The sequence below is a fragment of the Lynx rufus genome, unplaced genomic scaffold, assembly GCF_022079265.1.
Source record: "Lynx rufus isolate CCGP_SWC_20201006 ecotype Redwood Valley unplaced genomic scaffold, mLynRuf1.p SCAF_4, whole genome shotgun sequence".
In the NCBI taxonomy this organism is placed as follows: domain Eukaryota; kingdom Metazoa; phylum Chordata; class Mammalia; order Carnivora; family Felidae; genus Lynx; species Lynx rufus.
The window spans coordinates 113,663,363-113,680,292 of record NW_025814856.1 but is presented as its reverse complement, the minus strand read 5'-3'; positions in this window follow the sequence as shown (position 1 = coordinate 113,680,292).

The following is a 16,930-nucleotide window of genomic DNA, read 5'->3' as shown; positions in this document are numbered from 1 at the left end:
GTTTTGGTATGTTTTCTTTTTTTTTTTTTACCTCAATATATTTTCTGATATCTCCTTTGATTTCTCATTTGACCTATTGGTTTTTCAAGAGTGCTTTGCTTAATTTACACATATTTGTGATTTTACCAAATATTTTCCTGCTAAAGGATTTTAATTTCATTCCACTGTGATCAAAAGAACACACTTTGTATTGTTTTTACCTTTTCCTTTTTGCTGATGTTTGCTTTATGGTTTAACATATGGTCTATCCTAATGAATGTTCCATGTATACTTAAGAAGAATATATATTCTGTTGTTGTGTTGAATGTTTTATAGATTCTGTTAGAGCTAGTACTAAGTTTGTACTTTAATTCAAGTCTTCTGTTTCCTTGTTGATCTTCTCTCTAGCTGTTCTAGCCATTATTTGTAGTGGGATATTATTATTGACTGTCATCTTTGCCCTTCATTGCTATCAATTTTGCTTCATGTATTTTGGTGCTTTGTTATTTAAGGTGCTTATATATAGATTAATGGCTTTGTGTCATGAACTAACATATAACATTAATCCAGTTCTGTTCAATACATTTCTAAAGAGTGGAGGTTTCTCAAAAAAATTAAGAATAAATCTACCCTGTCACCCAGTGATAGCACTGCTAGGAATTTACCCCAGGGATACAGGAGTGCTGATGAATAGGGGCACTTGTACCCCAATGTTTATAGCAGCACTTTCAACAATAGCCAAATTATGGTAAGAGCCTAAATGTCCATCAACTGACGAATGGATGAAGAAGATATGGTTTATATTTAGTGGAATACTACTTGGCAATGAGAAAGAATGAAATCTGGCCATTTGTAGCAACGTGGATGGAACTGGAGGGTAGTATGCTAAGTGAAATAGATCAAGCAGAGAAAGACTGATACCATATGTTTTCACTCATATATGGATCTTGAGAAACTTAACAGAAGACCATGGGGGAAGGGAAGGGGAGAACAAAAAAGTTACAGAGAGGGAGGGAGGCAAACCGTCAGAGACTCTTGGATGCTGAGAACAAACTGAGGGTTGATGGGGGATGGGGGAGAGGGGAAGGTGGGTAATGGGCATTGAGGAAGACACCTGTTGGGATGAGCACTGGATGTGGTATGGAAGACAATTTGACAATAAATTATGTTTAATATAAAAAAAATTTTCTAAAGAGAAAAAAATATATATTTAAAAAAAATTTAAATGTTTTTATTTCGTTTTGAGAGAGTGTGAGCGAGAGAGTGCTTGCATGTGAGTGGGTGAGGGGTAGAGAGAGGAAGACACAGAATCCAAAGCAGACTCCAGGATCTGAGCTGTCAGCACAGAGCCTGATGTGGGGCTTGAACTCATCAACAGTGAGATCATGACCTGAGCTGAAGTCAGATACTCAACTGACTGAGCCACATGGGTGCCCCTAAAGAGAAAAAAATATTAATGGAACCCTGTATCTTTGATTTTAAGATGTCATCAGTTATAATATTTACTGGTAAAAAAAAGGAACATATCAAATGATCATGTTCATTTTATAAGTGGCACAATTTCTAAAAAAGAGTCAAAATAATAATGTATTTAATAGTTAGAATTAATTGGACCTTTAATCATAATATTCATTCTCAGCAATGATAGATACGGAAGAATTTCCTTTGATTTGGTTATATTGGTTATATTGGTGGGTTAGAATTGGGACATATGTATCAAGAAATAGGCCAGGGGCGCCTGGGTGGTTCAGTGGGTTAAGCCTCCGACTTTGGCTCGGGTCATGATCTCATGGTTTGTGAGTTTGAGCCCCACGTCGGGCTCTGTGCTGACAGCTCAGGGCCTGGAGCCTGCCTCCGATTCTGTGTTTCCCTCTCTATCTGCCCTTCCCCTGCTCGTGCTCTGTTTCTCTCTCAAAAATAAATAAAACATTAAAAGAAAAAAAAAAAAAAGAAAAGAAATAGGCCAGACTGTTTGTCTCAGAACCCTTTGAAAATTTCATGTAAACAACAGTGGTAGATGGCTCATTTGCCTGTGAATCTTAGAAGTTAATTGAATCAATGAAACAATTTGGTCTCTGCCAGGCAGAAACTGTTAGCATTCACCTACTCCATTGCGATGAATCACTCTGGGTGTATTTTCCTGCTTTGACATTACCAATTTTTTTCTTTTTTTAGACAAATGTGAATAACTATCTGAAGGCAAATTTCTTTTAAAAAATGCAGGTTACATATTTTTAAATTAAACAAAATCAACCCAGTTTTTAAAAATAGTCTATTTATTTATATTTGAGAGAATGAGAGCTAGAGCTCAAGCAGGGGAGGGACAGAGAGAGAGAGAGGATCCCAAGCAGGTTCTGCACTGTCAGCATGGAGCCCAACGAGGGGCTCAAACTCAGGAACTGTGAGATAATGACCTGAGCCAAAATCAAGAGTCAAGCGCTTAACTGGTTGAGCCACCCAGGCACCTCGAAATTTGACTAATTAAATCAAATTAACTTCATATCTCACATATCTTGCTCTGCTACACTTTAGAGTGAAGACTGGTAGGAAAATATACCACATAAAACTGTAAAACTACCAATTCCTTTGAAAGGGTGAACGCCTCACTTGACTTCATACCATTTTGGATAACTTTTTTTCTGTCTGAAGTGTGTACAGTTTGTGCTAATTGTTTTTGGCATAAACAGTCACAAAGCTAAAATGTTGCCAAAGGATAGGGGCCAGACTTCTCTGAGTCCGTCATCTTTTTAATGAACTGCTCACCTTTCTCAATGAGGAGTAATTAGAGTCAAGTCATGCTGACAGAAGTTCCGTTTTTGTTCTTCATGCTGCCTCTTAACCTAGTTCAGGAGGGCCATTACTCCATTACAGATAAATGCCAAACATTCTTTGGAAATTAACAATAAGACTGAATTGTAAATTGGTGTATGTGCTATAGCATTTAGTATGGTACATGCAGTTAGAGAAATATATAATCAATTAAGTTCTAAGAGGTGGTATATTACAATGACTAAATATACTGTTTTGCTCAAAACATCAAAATGTTATTAAGAGAAGGGAATTCTTTGGCATTCTGTATATCCTTTGGCATATATATCTGTTTCATCACTATGTAGCAGGGTTTCTTTGTGACTCCCTATTCAAAATTATAGTCCCAAACTTTATATCATAACATACTTGCTAATAATTCTACTAAGGGTTTCATGGTCAGATAGTTTTGAGAAGTGGTGAATTTGATAGAATGAAACAGTTGTGGTTTTTAATTTTTTTTTACCTGTAGGATTTATTAGGGCCTTTATATATTTATGTAAACTTTGGATCCCTCAGTATATGATAGAGAGTGCAATATTTTCAAAATCCATATGGTCAAGAAATGCTTGTAATGAGGAACATCTACAGAAGCTAGTGTTCCAAGGAGATCATTCTGGGAAACACCCCTGTGGTCTACAACAACACATTAAAGTGCCTTTCATTCAAGACTTATTCCTTCTTTAGGATTTTTGAGTAGCAATAAGATAAATTATCCCTCCTAAGGGACATGGATTCAGACTTTCCAGGCACCTGCTCCTCCTCTTTCTCTGCTCATAGTAAATAGTGTGGTTTACCAAATTGTGCTTTGGAACCTTTGCCTCCCTGAGAAGCAGCCTCTTAGCTTAGGGGAATTCTGTAAATTGGTGGGGTCCAGCATAACACCATATGGACCCATATGTACTCTGAAATCAAGTTCCTCAAAGGGGTTCTCCTCAAGAGAAGGAGTTAGTGGCACAAAGGCTTTCTAAGTAAGAATTTTGTCTTGTGAGTCTGCCCTAGAGGATTGCTTCTACATTGATGCTAAAAGAGTTCATCTTAATTGGGAAATTGTAGGCCCCACCATGAATTATTTATAATCCTGAGTGATCTCTTAACCACTGGGGAAAAAAAAAAGTCCCTTGGATAGGTTGACAGTCTTGGCTCACAATAAATTTCTTCAATCCATTTTAAAGAAAACCAAAATTTTCTCAGGAATTGGGAGAGAATGTTATTGAAAACACTGAGATACAAGATTTTAGTAAACGTGGTATATGCTAGTTTGCTTGGGCTACCATAATAAAGCAGCACAGACTGGGTGCCTTAAACAATAAAGATCTATTTTCTCACAGTTCTGGAGGCTAAAAGTCTGTGATCAGTGTTTTAGCAGGCTTGATTTCTTCTCAGTCCTCTCTCCTTAGCTTGTAGATGGCTGTCTTCTCTTTATATCTTCACATGGTTTTTCCTTTTTGCATATCTGTGTCTTAATCTCTTGTAAGGACACCAGTCATATGAAATTAGGGCCCACCTTAATGACCTCATTTAATCTTAATTAATTTAGCCTCTTTAATTTAGCCTCTTTGGAGGTCTTCAAATAGAGTCACGTTGTGAGGTCACATTCAAATTCAACATATAAACTGGAGGAGACAGTTTAGTTGATAACAATGAATAGCCCTTTACCAACAATCTTCTGAGTGTATTTCATTAGGCTAAACATTTTAAGAACATCTCAGAGACCAGCAAAATTTCATAGCAAAAATATTGCAAATTTTTATGGTCCATGGATATTTATATATGATGTTTAAGCCTCACTTTGCTTTTAAATGAATTTCTCTAGAGTTTTGCAAATCTGATGATCTATAGAAAAGGGAACTGTGAGCTGCACTATAAGATACTGTAAAAAAAATCAGGTCTAAGGATTATTTGTATACTGATGTTAGTATTTCTCATATTTTCAGGTCAGAGCATGTGTAGGAAATGGTAATATTGGTCCTTCACACTGGGATCCGTGTAACAGATGCTTGTGACTATTGAAGCCTGAGGGGATCTTTATCTCAACATACCCATAGCTTTTTCCTCAGCAAAAACATGGGTCATACGTGGTTATTTAACTATAAATGGCTTACCTGACACTGAGGAACTTGAGGGAAATCAGACTCATTTCATAAAGTGATAGAATTTCAACTTGGAAGGGACCTTAGGTATCACACTTCAGTCATTCAAAAACCTCCTTCCAATTTGTTTTTACCGTGTCAGTGAAATTCAGTGCTAGTATTGTTAATCATTTGATGTCTCTTTTTATATTGACTTACTCTATAAAAAACATTTAGATTTGGCCACATCTTAATAAATTTTTTTTTAATGTTTATTTTTGAGAGAGGGAGATAGAGAGAGAGAGAGCGCATGGGAGGAGCAGAGAGAGAGGGAGACACAATCCGAAGCAGGTTCCAGGCTCCGAACTGTCAGCACAGAGCCCGACACGGGGCTCAAACTCAGGAGCCATGAGATCATGACCTGAGCCAAAGTTGGACACTTAACCGACTGAGCCACCCAGGTTTCCCTGGCCACATCTTAATAAAAAATGTATTTTGAATTAGAATTCAAAGTACGATGAAAATATCTTCTGATATTCTGATATACATTTTCACATTTGCTCTCTTTGATCATTTAGCAGTGGGAGACATGGATCAAATGAAGACCTTTGAGGCAATAGGGAATGGTGGAGTCACTAACTGGAAGCAATGTGGGTCCTTGAATGACTGCAAAAGAATGTGATATAAGTAAGAAAAAAATTATGTTAAGTCTCAGAGATATTGGTGCTGTTTGTTACAACCATTAGCCCATGCTGACTAATGTAGTCAGTTCCATAACACTTTAGACATTTCAACCTCCAGTGATCTTTTCTCGTATTTAAATTGTAGACATTTCTTTATCCTCAAATAGTTTTTCCTAAGGTCAGTACTTTTTATGAAAGCACTAGAATTATATTTTTGGTTGTGAACCTACATTAAAGGTAATATTGAAGTAAGTGTATTACTCTGTCTCATCATTCCTTTGCATGTTAAATATCCTAAACATTTATATATATATATATATTAAATATATATAATATTATATATTATATTATATATAAATTATATGTGTAATATAATTTATACATAATATAATATAATATTAATATATTAATTATAATTAATTAATACTATATTAAATATATATATATATTAGAAATTTAACATTCAAGTGAAAAAAAGGCAAGTGTAGTTATATGTAGGATTATATGGCAAACTGCTATTGCCCTTGCCCACACTCTGGTTGAAAATCCCAGAATCTTACTTTTGGATGAATTCTCACCACCTCTAGGCACTTAAAGTTAATCCTTAACATGTGAAAATTGAGAATAGCTAAGAATTGCTCCTCACCAAGGATTTAGGCCAATTTGAAATCACTATTACAAACAAGAAGTAAAATTTGAATATAAATACATGACACTATAATACAGAGGGGATTGATTAACTTGAAAACAAGATCCCTTCTATTTTCCTTCAGCAGTATTTAAAAAAATTTTTTTTAACATTTATTTATTATTGAGAGACAGAGACAGAACATAAGCATGGGAAGGGCAAAGAGAGAGGGAGACACAGAATGTGAAGCAGGCTCCAGGCTCCAAGCTGTCAGCACAGAGCCCGACACGGGGCTCGAACTCACAAACCACGAGATCATGACCTGAGCTGAAGTCGGACACTTAACTGACTGAGCCACCCAGGTTCCTTTAGCAGTTTTTAAAATGATTTTTAATCTAATTGCTTTTTTGGGCTGGGAGTTTGACAAAGCTATTTTAGAGGTATGTGTGTTGGGGTAGATGTATTTGTTTCCAGGTGCCACTTGCAGATGAATGCCAGATATAACCATCCTGGGAATGGGAATGCACTAATAGATACGAACCAATGTAAACATTCTAGATTTTAAAGCAAATATAATGGCAAAATGTTAAAATGAAGTGGAATCAATTTGCTCAATAATATTATTGAGTGCTAGTAGAGTAGTGGCCACCTCACTAGGTTATACTGTGACGCAAGGGTCTGGACTAAAAAGCACCAGAGCCTCTCCTTTCATGGGGCTCATAGACTATGCGTTCAAGTATAAACAACACAGATAATGGACCACTCACTCAATACTTGGTCATGTGAGGACCACCCCTGAGTGTGACAGTCCAGTATGTTCCTCAACACTGCACTAAGGTATCCTCTCAGGACCCACAGAAGTTTCTCTCCTGCTTGTGTCCTTACCTTTCCTTATCCCTTACCATGGCAATTTGACCTTATTTGTGGAACTTGCTCCTGTTCCCAGAGCTGTGTTTCACTCCTCCTTTGGGTTTCAGGATCTCAGTGACTTGCTTAAGAGTTGAAAATCATTTTTATCAACCTCATTATCATGGTTGGTCAATCCTGAAAACTATTGCATTTTCATTAAATAAACCCTAAGCCTAGTTAGATATACAAAACATTTAAAAATGCCATCAGCAGAGGAATCTATGTGATACCTTAAGAAGTTGTAAAGATGGAATCAAATCAAGTAGTAAAATCTTACTTTTTTATACAAAGGAAAATTCAGCCTTAAAATATTACTTAAATGTCCTTATAAAAAGTCATAAAATGGGGCACCTGGGTGGCTCAGTAGGTTAAGCATCCAACTCTCAGTTTTAGCTCAGGTCATGATATCACAGTTTTGTGGGTTTGAGCCACACGTCGGGCTATGCGCTGATGGTGCAGAGCCTACTTGGGATTCTCTCTCTCTCTGGCCCTCCCCTACTCATGCTATCACTGTCTCTCTCAAAATAAATAAATAAACTTAAAAAAGAAGTCATAAACTAATGACAAAAATTCCAAGCTAAGGGATGAGAGAGTAATAGAGGTAGAGATAAAGATTGCAATAAAGAATTATGTACATTAGATTAATTGCTCAATAATAAGCAAGCAAAATCTGGAAAGAGAATTTTAAATGTAGCAAGAGTTTCCAGTAGATACAAACATTAGATTATAAATAATCTTAATTTTATAATCTAGAAAATTTAACTCTTTAACTCTCTATTCAATTTTATTAGAAGATTCTTATCTTGGCCTCAAACACTTTATGCCATAATTATTATTCCAGTGCTTAGTATTTTCAGTCTTTAGCAAAAATAATTATTAATCATATTCTAAAGGGTTCTTCTTTGATTTCCTGACTAAGAACATAAGTGTAATATTATCAGTTTATTACAAATATAGCTTAAGAAAAAAATATAAAAAAGTATTTATCATTAGGTAACTATATTAATCTACAGAAATTTCTAACGATAAAAATTGATGTAAATCAATTTTGGCCCTGAAAACAATGATGAAAGAAAGTGAAGAGGACAGAAAGAAATGGAAAGACATTCCATGTTCATGGATGGAAAAACAAACATTGTTAAAATGTCCATACTACCCAAAGCCATCTACACATTTAATGCAATCCCTATCAAAATACCAATAGCATTTTTTACAGAGCTAGAACAAACAGTCCTAAAATTTGTATGGAACCAGAAAAGATCTCAAATAGCCAAAGAAATCTTGGAAAAGCAAAGCAAAGCTAGAGACATCACAGTTATGTGTATACTTGTATATTAAAAAGGTGTAGTGATAAAAAAAAATTTAGTGATCAAGACAGTATGGTGCTGGCACAAAAACAGCCACATAGAGCAATGGAAGAAAATAGGAAAGCCAGAAATAGACCCACAGTTTTATGGCCAATTAATCTTCGACAAAGCTGGAAAGAATATCCCATGGAAGAAAGACAGTCTCTTTAAAAATGGTGTTGGATGCTAAGTAAAATAAGTCAGTCAGAGAAAGACAAATATCATATGATTTCACTCATATTTGGAATTTAAGAAACAAAACAGGTAATCGTAGGGGAAGGGAAGAAAAACTAAGATAAAAACAGAGAGGGAGGCAAATTATAAGAGACTCCTTATCCCTTACAGAGATACAAAATGATGGTTGCTGGAGGGGAGATAGGTGGGGAGTGGGCTAAATGGGTGATGGGCTTTAAGGAGGGCACTTGTTGGGATGAGCACTGGTTGTGATATGTAAGTGATAAATCACTGGGTTCTACTCCTGAATTTAAATGAATAAATAAACAAAAACAAATGGTATTGGGAAACAGCAACATGCAGAAGAATGAAACTGGACCACTTTCTTACACCATACACAAAAATAAATTCAAAATGGATTAAAGACCTGAATGTGAGACCTGAAATCATCAAAATCCTACAAGTGAACACAGGCAGCAGCCTCTTTGACATTGGCTGTAGCTATTTCCTACTAAATCTGTCTCCTGAGGCAAAAGAAACAAAAGCCAAAATAAACTATTGAGACTTTATCAAGATAAAAAGCTTGTGCACCCTGAAGAAAACAATCAACAAAACTTAAAGGCAACCAATGGAATAGAAGAGGATATTAGCAAATTACATACTGGATAAGGGTTAGTAACTAAAATCTATAAAGAACTTATCAAACTCAACATCCAAAAAACAAATAATCTGGTTAAGAAATGGGCAGAAGCCATGAATAGACATTTTCCCAAAGAAGACATAAAGATGGCTAACAGACACATGAAAAGATGCTCAACATCATTCATCATCAGTGAAATAGAAATGAGTCACACCAGTGACTCACACCAGTCAGAATGGCTAAAATTAACAACACAGGAAATGACAGGTGTTGGTGAAGACATGGAGAAAGGGTAACCCTCTTATACTGCTGGTGGGAATGCACACTGGTGCAGCCACTCTGGAAAACACCATGGAGATTTCTCAAAAAATTAAAAATAGAGCTTCTCTACAATTGCACTAGTAGGTATTTACCCAAAGGATAGAAAAATACTTATTGGAAGGGATAAATGCACTCCGATGTTTATAGCAGCACTATTGACAATAGCCAAATTATGGAAAGAGCCCAAATGTACATTGGCTAATGAATGGATAAAGAAGATTATATATATATATATATATATATATATATATATATATGCATGCAATGGAATATTACTCAGCCATCAAAGAGAATGAAATCTTGCAATTTACAATGACTTAGATAGAGCTAAAGTGTATTATGCTAAGTGAAATAAGTCAGAGAAAGACAAATACTATATGATTTCATTCATATGTGGAATTTAAAAAACAAGACAAATGAACACAGTGGGGAAAAAAGAGAGGCAAACCAGGAAACACACTCAACTATAGAAAACAAACTGATAGTCACTGGGTAAGGGGATAGGTTAAATAGGTGATGGGTATTAAGGAGTGCACTTATGTTACATACTGGGTATTGTAAAGAAGTGATGAATCAACCACTAAATTCTACACCTGAAACTAATATTACACTATATGTTAACTAACTGGAATTTAGATAAAAATTTAGAAAAAAAATCAATTGTGGACTTGAATCAAATAACTTTCTTTTTAGTACCATTCAATTTTTAAAATATATATTTAGACTGTTTTTTTTTTTAAGCAACATCAAGAAATCTCAGAGTTTAAAAGGAACAGGGCTTAGTCAGTATTTGAAGAGTAAACAAGTAAACATTCTTTTAAAAAGCAAACATTCTTGTTAGAGATACCATATGCTGATTTTCTTCGAAGTTGTATTTTATCAACTGAATTTATCAAATATTCACTACTTTTCAGTGTAATGCATGAAATGCAAAACAAAATTAGTCACTTCCTTTCTGATAATGCATTAGACCTTGTGTGACTTTTCAATTTATATTGTCTTTTTAATTACTGATCAATTCTATAAAATGAACCAATATGTTAAGAGTTTCTAAATGTGGTATATAAGACCTAAGAGTGAATAGTGATACTGCTTCTATAAGAGAAAAGAAATTGAATTTATAGCTACATTGAAACTTAGTTTCTATGATTCTACTTCCTTTATTTTCTTTATTTTTGTTTCTTATTTATTTATTTATTTATTTATTTTTATTAGACTTTTTTTTTTTTTCAACGTTTATTTATTTTTGCGACAGAGAGAGACAGAGCATGAACGGGGGAGGAGCAGAGAGAGAGGGAGACACAGAATCGGAAACAGGCTCCAGGCTCTGAGCCATCAGCCCAGAGCCCGACGCGGGGCTCGAACTCACGGACTGCGAGATCGTGACCTGGCTGAAGTCGGACGCTTAACCGACTGCGCCACCCAGGCGCCCCTGTTTCTTATTTTTTTAAACTGAAGGTTAACATGTTTCTTAAACAAAATACAGAAAATATAAACAGAAGTAATAAAATAAAATTTATCTATAGCCTTACCACTATCCAAAGCCAATTATTGTTAAGATTCAGACATATTCCTTTCTGTATTTTTAAAATAAAGTTGTAATTGTGTGTGTGTGTGTGTGCACGTGTGTGTGCGCATGTGCGTATGTGTGTACATGTCATTTTGGATCCTGATGTTTAACTTTATGTTTGTTTATGAAGTATTTTTCCCAATATTATTTCATAGTTTTAATACCCATTTTATCTTTAATGGGTATATTTTATCTACTTTTGGGAGTCCCTTCCCTTCTCTTCCCTTCCCTTCCCTTCCCTTCCCTTCCCTTCCTATCCTTCCCTATTCTTTCCTTTCCTTTCCTTCTCTTTTTCTTAATAGCTCTGCAGTGATCATTTTCATGTATAAAATGTCTAAGTTTTATTTCTCATTTCAAGAACTCATTGCCAAAGCACATAAATCTTTTTGAGACTCTTGGTGAATATTGTCAGTTTTATTTTACAAGAGGATAGGACCAAATTAAATTCCTACCAGTATATATGAGAACAATTGTTTTGTCATGTTGTCAGTAGGTTTGGAAATTACCTGATTTTTTTTTGTTTCTGCTAATTTGATTGCTAATTTGATGTTTAAAATATCTCAATTCAATCTGCCCATAGCACTTTATATTTCTAATGCATTAATAATTTTTAGTAACTTCTATTTGCTCTTGTTTATTTTATTAAGAAGATAGCCATTTTCAGAAGCTACATGTAATACACATTATTTGGAATATTCAATTACTTAGATTTCAAAAACACAACAAAGTGAAATGTGTTCTTTCCTGAAATAAATCTTAAATTAGCCTTCTTGACATAGATGCTATTTTTTGACTGTGCTTAACTGTTGATAGACAATATATTTTATTTATATGAAACCTTTTGGCCATTGTAGAAATGGATTTTTAATTTAATTTTTTTTACGTTTGTTTTTGAGAGAGAGAGAGAGAGAGAGAAAGAGAGACAGAAAGAGAGAGAACATGAATGGAGAAGGGGCAGAGAGAGAGGTAGACACAGACACAAAGCAAGTTCCAGGGCCTGCGCTGTTAGCATAGAGCCAGATGTGGGGCTCGAACCCATGGACCATGAGATCATGACGTGAGCTGAAGTCAGATGCTCAACCAACTGAGCCACACAGAGGCCCCAGAGTTTTCATTTTAAAAATTAATTTAAAGTCAGGTTTGTCTTAAGGTTAGAAGCAGTGACCCAGAGGCCCCAGATTTTTCATTTTAAAATTTAATTTAATGTCAGATTTGTCTTAAGGTTAGAAGCAGTGATATCCTAAAAAGAATCCATTTGTAATTTCAATTGAGCATAGGATAGTATTATGCAGGATGGGGCACAATTCAGTGAGTTGTTTTATTAGAGCAAAAATATTAAACTTTTACTAAGTGTTCAACTTCAACACTTAGATGTATACTGTAATTTCCAGTCTTTATTAAAATACTTCATCTATTTTGTGCTTTCCTTTAATTCTCACTTTTGAAACAGAATGCACTAGGAATTTGCCTATAAACTCATGTCTGTTCATTTTAAATATGACTTGAGAATTTTAGTATTTTGGATCTTTATCAACCAGGTAGGGTTAAGTCAACATATGGTACTGTGATTAGTTGCTCTCCCACATTAGTCAAGGCTGGTCAGAGCTCTAAGGAGGATTGAAAAGGCCAGTCAGCCAAAATGCCACACCCCTTAGTTCTTCAGATCTTCTCTTACTTGGCCAGATTTTCTTCTTTAGTGTCACTGCATTGGGTAGAACCAAAGCAGAGATGATCTGTGTCCAGCATCCTGGTAAAGTAAATTCATTGTTTACCTGGGAGAGGAGGAGAGTACTGAGAAATCTCCCCTGTTACCCTTTATCATTGCCTAGATTGTTAAATCTTCTTTTGGGAGTACTCTCTCTTTTAAAAACAGTTCCAGAATGTTTCAGGGAGTGGATAAAACATTTTTCCATTATGTTCTGTGATTATAAAAATTAAAATACTTTTGTACGTTTTTCTTGTTTTGTAGGAGAGGAATTGAGATTGCTTTTTATTTAGAATTTATTTAGAAAATGCATAAATGAGGGGTCCCTGGATGGCTCAGTCCATTAAGCATCTGACTCTTGATTTTGGCTCAGATCATAATCTCACAGTTCATGGGATCGAGCCTTACATAGGGCTCCATGCTGACAGCATGGTACCTCTTGGGATTGTCTCACTTTCTCGGTCTCTGTCTCTTTCTTTCTTTCTCTCTGCACCTCCCCCACTCATGTTCTCTCACGCTTTCTGTCAAAATAAATAAATAAACTTAAAAAAAAAAAGAAAATGCATAAATAACATAGAGCAGGGACTTTGGAAATCTGTTTTTGCCATTTATAAATTGTTTTACCCTTGAACAAAATATTTTTTCTCTAGGAGTTTTTATGATTACCTTTGTAAAATGAAAAAAGTAACATTCCACCTATTTGACAGGATGGCCAGATGACTTACTGAGAGTAAAAATATTCCATAGATTGTAATATTTTATTTCTAAGGGAAAATCTTTTGAATTTATATTTAAATATTTTTTTACAATTTAAATTAGGAAAAAAAACATTATTTCTTAAACATCTTTGTTCAGTGTTACCACAGCTATTTTAAGACTTGCTTTTATGAAAAGGAGTGCAAATAACTTTTTTCCTACTTTATAGATAACTCTTTATGAAAGAATGTTCACTTATGGAAAATATAGATAAGAAATTTATTTTATAAGAATAATTTATAAAAAATATTTATAGCCCGCTATTCAGAAATAATAATAACTCATGGTTTTACTTAAGGTGGTGTTTGGGGTTGGGGGGTATGAAACATATTTTCCAAAGTGCTGTCATGTAAACATCATGGAGGGTTTTTTAGTTTTTTAAATCTGAATTTTTGGATCTGTTTTTTGAAAACAGTAGAAAATGTCTGCAAAATTTTAATCTAGACATTTGTAATCCTGTGTTTCTGGTCTTAAGCGTGATTAGTCTGTCCTTGTGGGAATGAAACTTAGCTGCCTGCATTTTATAAGGGAAAAATTCAATTTATCACTATAACTACATTCAGTTATCCATCTGGTTCACTGCCAACTCTTTAACACTTAACTGAGGCTGAATTAGACTAATAGTTTTGTGCACGGAACAGTGAGACTTTCAGCTCCTTATAATTCATGTGTTACAGCTGCAGTCCACGTTTGTTAATAACATCTGACTTTTCATTGAACCACAGAGCTTCCTTTCCTCTCAGCTAATCTTTTGATAAAATTTCAACTTTTCATTTTTCTGGATGAACATTTGAAAATTAACAAAATTCATGGACTTGAAAAAAACGTTATTTAGAAAAGATTAGACCTTAAAAAATTAACTGTTTTTAATGTTTGCTAGGATTCACACTTAGGAAATATTATATACCTTCCCTGGGAAAGTACTTTTTTCATATTTTCAGAGAAATGTTCCCGTTTAAAATAATTTTTTATGCAGGACAGAAACTCCCCCAATATGTCCTATTCTAGAATTTTTGCTCCACATAAGCCAAAATTGACTTTTACTGTTTCAGGAGTATTTATGGGTATTATTTCATCTTGCACTTACCTAATTTTCTGTATGTTATGTGAGCACAATATGAGGGAAAATGACGATTGGTTCAAACCAAGAAGTAAGGTACCTAAAATATTCTGATTAATATCTCTGAAGTATTCTATTTTAAAATAATAAGCTTATATTATCAAAATAGGTAACATATATATAATATGTAACACATATGTAATATGTATATATTAATTAAAATTGTAGACTGCAAAATAACATCAGCAAGCAAGAATTTTAATATTTCTCTGGCAAACACATATCAGAATAGATTCAAATTTTATAACAAAAAGCAATTTGGTAAACATAGATGAGGAAATGATTGAACCATTATGTTAGCTTTAAAGAAGTAGAATATGTGTTTGTGTCTGTATTTTCAAGAATTATGTTCATAGTTTTTTAACAACATATTTAGTATTAAATGTATATTTTGAATTTTTTTAATGCTTATTTATTTTTGAGAGAGAGACAGCACATGAGTGGGGGGAGGAGCAGAGAGAATATGAAGAATTCAGAATACGAAGCAGGCTCCAGTCCATGAACTGTTGGCACACAGCCTGATGCAGGGCCTGAACTCTAACTGCGAGATCATGACCTGAGCTGAAGTCAGACATTTTACTGACTGAGCCACCCAGTTTCCCCTTAAATGTATATTTTGAATTAAATGTATGTTTCCCTTGGTTCTAGTAGTTTTGGATATGGTTCCTACACATGATCTTCACTAACACAGCAGATAAATCAATCTGACCTTCTCAATGTTCATGACTGAGTGAGGATAAGTATAACTTCTTCAGTTTGAGACTTTAACTTCTTTATTTGGTAAAATCATAGTAAGCCTTTGTGGTAGATCCTATGGTTATTTTCTTAAACACGAATTCCAACTTCCTCCTCCTGTGACTTCCATTACTACAGTAACTGCAGAACAAAACATGCCACATATGTCCTTTTTGCTAAGTTTCCAGGTGTGGTTTGTGTTCCTCCAGTTTGGTAAACTTATGAGAGACTTGAATTTGGAATGAAGTTGGTTGGGATAGAGACCACAATTCTGCTGTTCAGATGATGTCAGTGACAATATGGGTCCAAGTCACTAGCTTCTTGATTCAGCAACTTTCTCCAGTGGCAGGTGCAACATGCCCAAACACAGTAGCAGTGGGACAATTCTTGGGACTCGGAACTTTCTTAGACATTGTACCTAGAGCTTACTTATTTTATCATAATTATGTATATATAGGAAAACCTATAATATATATATAGGATTTGGTACCGTCTGCAGTCTCAGAAACCCACTGGGTGTCTGGAATCTTATTCCCTGCAGATAGAAGGGGGAACTACTGTACATATTAATGGACTTCATTCATTCAGAACTAATGAATCAGAATCTGTGTACTTGTCCCAGGAATCTGGGTTTTGACAAGTTCTTTATGAAATTTTTATGCATACTGAAAGTTGAGAAGTGCTGGTATAGAATCCATCAGAAGTAAAAGAGTAAGCGGTAATGTAAAGCAAAGTAATATTGCCTACTGGCCATACAATTAGTCAAAAGAATTGGGTGGAAGTATGATTAAATCCCCCAAATTCTCATCTCAACCAAACATACAGGAGTTCTGCTATTACCGATTCATTATTTGGGTTCAAATCTGAGAGTTTAGTGTTGGAAGATAACTACTCAAAAGAGAGGAAGAACATAAGCAAACATTAAAACTATGGCAGAGATAAATTTACTTCATTAGCTTTCTGAAAACCACTTACCAAAACCTTAAGAACACTGAACACCACACAATAATTGATCCATATGATTTCACGTCTCCCCGAAAAAGAAGGAAGATCCAAAATGGGACCTCTGGGAGTGAGGAAAAAGGTGTGGGGTGGTTTTGATAACTTGAGAGAGAAGGGAAGTGGTATAACATAGATAGGAGAGATGAACAAAGTAGAATTGGAGTGGCACCAAAAATAAAAGCTACTTATTCTCTCATTTGGCTCTGCGTCAGCCTTAATGCCTGTTACCATGGAGATGGATTATGAAGTTGCTCAAAAACAATAGAAAAAATGAAGAGAGGAAGAGATCAGAGAGGAAAAGGAAGGGAGTGTGAGAGACAGAATATGAAGAGGAGTGTTTGGAGCTGTTTACAACAGCTAAGAGAAAAGCAGCAGCAAATAATCCTTTAAAAAATAGGACCTTTTGCCTTTAGCACTCTCTATCCATGGCCTAAATATAATTTGGAGACAGGAAAATGAGAGATTCAATATTGAAAAATTCC